This window comes from Perna viridis, chromosome 13, assembly GCF_037379345.1.
Source record: "Perna viridis isolate PV_CMFRI_1.1 ecotype Kerala chromosome 13, ASM3737934v1, whole genome shotgun sequence".
NCBI lineage: Eukaryota > Metazoa > Mollusca > Bivalvia > Mytilida > Mytilidae > Perna > Perna viridis.
The window spans coordinates 35,182,878-35,188,648 of NC_142457.1; the positions used below are offsets into that span (position 1 = coordinate 35,182,878).

The window sequence follows — 5,771 nt, forward strand, 5'->3', positions numbered from 1 at the left end:
GACATGTGATATCTATACGATACGCATTACAGTTAATAAGTTAATTGTAGGTACTAGCTCTCTTCTATTTGAAATGTTTATATATATGTATAAATGATGGCTTTAATAAAACATTGAACACTTATTAACTGTTTAAAAAAGATCGAATGTAATACAGGTACAAAGACCAGACATGGAAGAGTTATTAGGGGAACCAAGGTTATAGCAGTGATCAAAAAAGAATGTTATCCAGGGATAAAGACCGGACATGGAAAACAAACATACACAAAAAGAACACAAAGTAACTAAAATCATACATACAAAATAACAAAAGTAAATGAGCAAATCGGACTTTACTAAAACTGGGAGCATGGACCATGCGCACCGGTAGGGTAAGCGACATATGCTTTTCTAGAAACACCCAACGAGTTGCTCATAAAAAGTCGAGTCCGCGGTAGACAAAGGAGGAAAGGAAAACTATGACCCGTTGAATGAATCAGTTTTCATGGTGCAGATGGATACACCATAACGATCCACGCGTTCATGATGACGACCATAAAACTTTTGTAGTTACGACTTCAATCTTGTAGCAACATAACCATTCTCCAGAAGCCTATTTGTTAGATTTCTAGCGCGATACAAAAAAGTCTGCGTAGTTTCGGCAAGCTCTGGCATAACGTATGAGTTGTGATATGAACACTCCATACGCAGGTGCTGAGGGGATGTTGCCACAGATGAAAGGAAACTTGACAAGTCTGAATGAAAAGTCATCATGTTTGTCGTAAAGTTTGGTCAATAGTTTTCCCTCACCATCGATTTCTACGTGTAGGTCAAGATATGAGGCTGAGTTCACAGTGTCTGTAGTGTCCTTTATCTCAAGTTCTTAAGGGTAGATGCGATGTACCAAGTCCCCGAAATTAGGATTGTTTAAAGATAATACGTCATCTATACAGAGGAAACTGAGGTTAAATGATCTACCCAAACGGTATTCTTTCTTTCGGATCAGATCAGCTATAAAGTCAGCCTTATAAGAGTGAAGAAATAGGTCAGCACGTAAAGGAGCACAATTAGTTCCCATTAGAATGTCGACCGTTTGTTGAAAAACACGTCCACCACACTGGACAAATATATTGTCGATTAAAAATTCCATCATTTGGTAAACATCTTCCTCTGTATGCACTCGGCTTTCTTTTTCACCTACAAGTAGGCTAGTCAGCGGCAGTAGTAGAGTCTTCGACTCCCCCTGCACTAGGCGCATATCCAATCCCTGTGATAATAATCACTAGTACACTGCCCTACATGCCAGTGGCGTAAAGGGCAGTAAGTAAGTTCCTCTGTATATTTGGAAGACGATTTGGAATTATTTCTTACGAAGTATGAGGAATCTCTACCAAGAACTATATATTTGTATCTAGGTGTACCATCTTTTTTGGAAAAACAATGATGTATAATGTCGGAATTTTAACTGAGTATGGGGAATAGAAGTATACAGAGTTGAAAAATCATAGGTTTTAATGCTATCATGTCATATTCAGATAATAGTCTTGAACTGATTGTCTCCAAAAGATCTTCCGATTTTTTCAGGATCCACATTGAATTAATACCACTACGGGAGTAACTAGTGTTGCGGTAGGACTCTCTTTGACAGTTGTGAGTATAGAAGTTAAATGTTTTGAAAGAGGTTTGGTGGTACATTGATCCAGCTATGAAACGTTGTTTGTGTGGATTCTTGTGGAGTTTAGGAATCCAGTACATAGACGGTAAATCACAATCATCGTCCTTGGTAGAGAAACCAAAAGAGGATAGCACAGATTTATGGTTTACCACTATGTCTACTTCTGATAATAAACATTGGATGTAAAACGTTTTGCAGACAAAAACAATGTTGCTTTGGGCTTTGTCTGCTGGTACGACAACATATTTGTCATGTATAATAGAAGATGTTTTTGCTACAGCGGGGTCTTTGAAAACTGATGTAGCCTTGGCACTCATTGACCAACTTTAAAAAATGACATTCGTTTCAAAATTAAAGAGCTCACGGCCTTTAACCACTCTGACAAAGACTAGTAGCTTAAACGTTATTTTACTTTAATAAAAAAGAAGCAACGTGTGTTACTAACAGATAAAACTGAAGACGGATCCCAGCCATCATGTGCTTAAAAATTCAATGGATTTGCAATTACAAAATGAAGGTAGGTCGGTTTATATAGCTCCGTCATTGTTTTCAAACATTTTTATTTTTAATTTCACTATTGTTTCCTACGAAAAATAGTACCGTTCTGCTATTGCCAGCATTGGTTACAGGCGTTTTCCAATTATTTCTGTACCTAAAATTGAAGAAATCAGTCTGAGAATTGAGCATTTTCATTAATTTTACACATAATATTCCATTTCACTAAGAACAGATCTTTTCACAAGTTTTCGTGATGCCTATTTCACCCCTTACAAATACCAAGCTCAAGCGAGCGAAGAATAAAACAGAGACCAATAAGCCCGATCAAGCTAGCGATCGAACAATAAGGCTGCAAACAATAAGAAAGTGCGGGAAAACTTCAATGTCTAAACACCATAGAACATAACAAACCCACAACGGACTTTGCCATTTTATTTCATATTATTATGTATCATTGGATAATTTCGTAACAAAATTTTTGACACTATTGTATTTATACACGTACTTTTAATGCATTTTAAACTGCTTTATTGAAACTGAGATTGAAAACTTTTTGTAATTAAAATAAATAAAATTCTGAATGCCTTCATAGACATAAGATATTAGTTTGCATAATAATATTATTAATTAACTAATTTTGGACCCTGGTTTAGGGCCCGATATGTAAATGTCTGGATATGACATTGATAAATCTGTCAACTTTAATTATACAACTCAATTCAGTTACATACCGACAGAATTATGTTAATTTTTTTTTTAATCCGATCTATAAAGATAAAAAAAGAAATTACATCCCTTTTTTACAAAAACATACAAAAACAAAAAACAAATGAAATAACAACAAATAATGACCAACCATTGTTTAATTTCACTCCTCCACGAAAAAAGATTTCTATAAAAAGTAATTCGTAACAAGAAAGAACAAAATAATGTGTTGGGGGATCCTGATTGTGCGGGAACGATCCATATTGAACACCCCAGAAATTTGATGGTTAACTAACCAATATATCGAAAATTCAGCCCTAAAGTGCTCGGGCGTGAACAATAAAAAAATTCCAAACATGGAATTCAAATTTGGCAAAAGAAAAAAACGTCATGTAGGGAACACCTTGAAGAGGTGTCCCCTACATGAAGTTTTTTTTTTTTTGCCAAATTTGAATTCCATGTTTGGGCGAACGGTTCATATGCACATCCTTGAAATTGAGTGGTGAGCTAACCGGTATAGTGACTAACGAACCCAGAATGGCCTGTAAAAGCTTTGCCGTAGGAAATGTTTTATGACACCTTGAAGAGGGGTCCCCTATCTGACGCTTTTTGCCAAATTTGAATTCCACGTTTGGGAGGACGGTTCATATGCACACCCTGGAAATTGAGTTGTGAACTAAACGGTATGGTGTCTAACTAACCCTGAATGGCCTTTAAAAGCTTTGCCGTATGAATTTTTTATGACACCTTGAAGAGGGGTCTCCTACACGACGTGCATAACAATCGTTCCCCTCGATATTTTTATGTATATTGGTTATTTATTATTTATAGAAATGTTTTTTGAGGAGTGAAATTTCACAGTGACGATTAATTATTTGTTTTTATTTCGTTTATTTTTTTTCTATTTGTTTACTGTTTCTATTTTGTGTGTGTGTGTGTGTGTGTGTTTTGACAAAAGGGGGTGGAATTTATTTTAGTAAACTCATTGAGACGTTAAGGTTTCCCACACGCACAATACCCAAACGCTCTCCAAACGCACGATAAGCGGACATGCACTTCTATAGTGCGTTTAAACGAACGCTATTTTGGTGCGTTTAAACGCACGCTATTTTGGTGCGTTTAAACGAACACTCTTATGATGCGTTCAAACGAACGCTTATATCGTGTGTTTAAAAACTGATTTGTGTTATGAAATTAAAGTTTCTCAGATCTACAGATGAGGACACTAACCCAGTGTCCAAAATAAATTATATCAGTATGAAAACTACTTTCTAATGCCTATCTAGGAAGAGCTAAATAACGAATGAATTAAACTGTTCATTCTCTTATTACATGGAATATAAAACATTTAAAAAATAGTAATTAGTAGATTCGACACTCTGTCGCCTTTAGATTCAGTCAATGTTAAGTATAGAAATGGCATTCAAAATTTTATTTTAAAAGTTTTTAATCTCAATTTCAATAAAGCAGTTTGAAATGCATTTGAAGTATGTGTATAAAAATAATATAGTCAAAAATTTTATTACGAAATTATCCAAGCAATATATGTGAATGGCACAGTCCGTTGTGGGTGTGTTATGTTTTATGGTTTTTAGGTATTGAAGTTACCCGCGCTTTCTTATTGTTCGCTAGCATGATCTAGCTTATTGTTCGCTGGCTTGTTGTTCGCTAGCTTGAGCTTGGTCTTACAAATGCATAATTTTGACCGGTTTTGAATGCAAATTGTATATAAAGTAGAATCTTTTTGGGATAGGACCCATGTAGTTTCAGTGGTAGGACATTCTGAATTATGAATAACCTGTAAATCTTAAGAAATGTAGGTAGCATATGTTTTATTTCATTGATGCATATTTACAATGAATATTTTGTATGTACACATGAGCTAGGCAGGGAAAATGAGTATTTTTAGCATATACAAATTTCATGTCAGCCTAAAACGCTGTTTCCGGGCTCATAACACATTAAAAGAGCAATCAAGCGAACCAAAATTCTAGTGGAAATAAAAACAATTAATCCAGGGAAAAGACCAGACATGGAAAATAGACAAACACAACTAAGCACATAAAATAAAAATAGTACGTTACTAGGCCAAAGTTGAAATAAGCAGTCCCATTGATCCAATGAAAATATTTTTGACTGTCTGACGAACAGATAAAGAAAATGTATGCAAGTTGTTTGAGAGTAAAGCATGGTTTGTAGTTTTGATTAAATGACAGTCACGAATTGTTGCAGTAAAATAGCAGGTACTCGGTATTTTGATATGTGACCCAAAAAACGGAAATACCGAACGGCTAAAAACAGAAATCCTCTTGTTTCTTGACTGGAAAAACAATAACAACTTACCAATTAAAAAATCTCCAAGGTCAACACATAAAATGCTGCTCGCACATTATTGTTTCGACTAAATTCAGCACAACGGTCGAAGTTCTGCTTATCTGGGAAACCTATAACAAAGAACCCAGCATATGAGTCTTCAGTAAATGCCATGTGACTGTCAGCGCAAAATGTCCACAAATTATCGAAGTCCTCTCGGCTTGGAATTAACACAATTCCAGCTGCGTGTTCGAATTCTCCGCTGTACAATCTATTGGCCATTATTATGGTAGTTTGAATAACCAGACTTGCTGAATGCAGCAATGGAATGTTATCGAAAGCCGGAAACGGAACACAATACAGGCATCGGAATGCGAAACTAAAAGGGATGGTTATATTATTTGGACTAGATGTCATTATAAATAAAGGGGGAAATAATATATCAAAAAATTATTTAACTCATCGACTTAAAGGATATATAAGTGGTTTTCCACCAAGGCCAGCTTACAACAGTTTACGGATAATCGTCCGTAAGCTGGCAGCGGAGACCAGTTTATCTAAGAAAAGTTCCTGATATATTTTATATTAGAAACAGGTCTGG

General features: G+C 35.5%; 1 long non-coding RNA gene across 1 annotated transcript; it reads right to left on the reverse strand.

Annotated features, from left to right (window-relative positions):
* Nucleotides 1-2,050: 2,050 nt before the first annotated feature.
* On the reverse strand, nucleotides 2,051-5,472 carry LOC148600611 (uncharacterized). Its single transcript, XR_015918061.1, has 2 exons — nucleotides 5,201-5,472; nucleotides 2,051-2,306 (listed from the first exon to the last, which is right to left on the reverse strand). It is a non-coding gene; the product is annotated as an uncharacterized LOC148600611 (long non-coding RNA).
* Nucleotides 5,473-5,771: the final 299 nt, after the last annotated feature.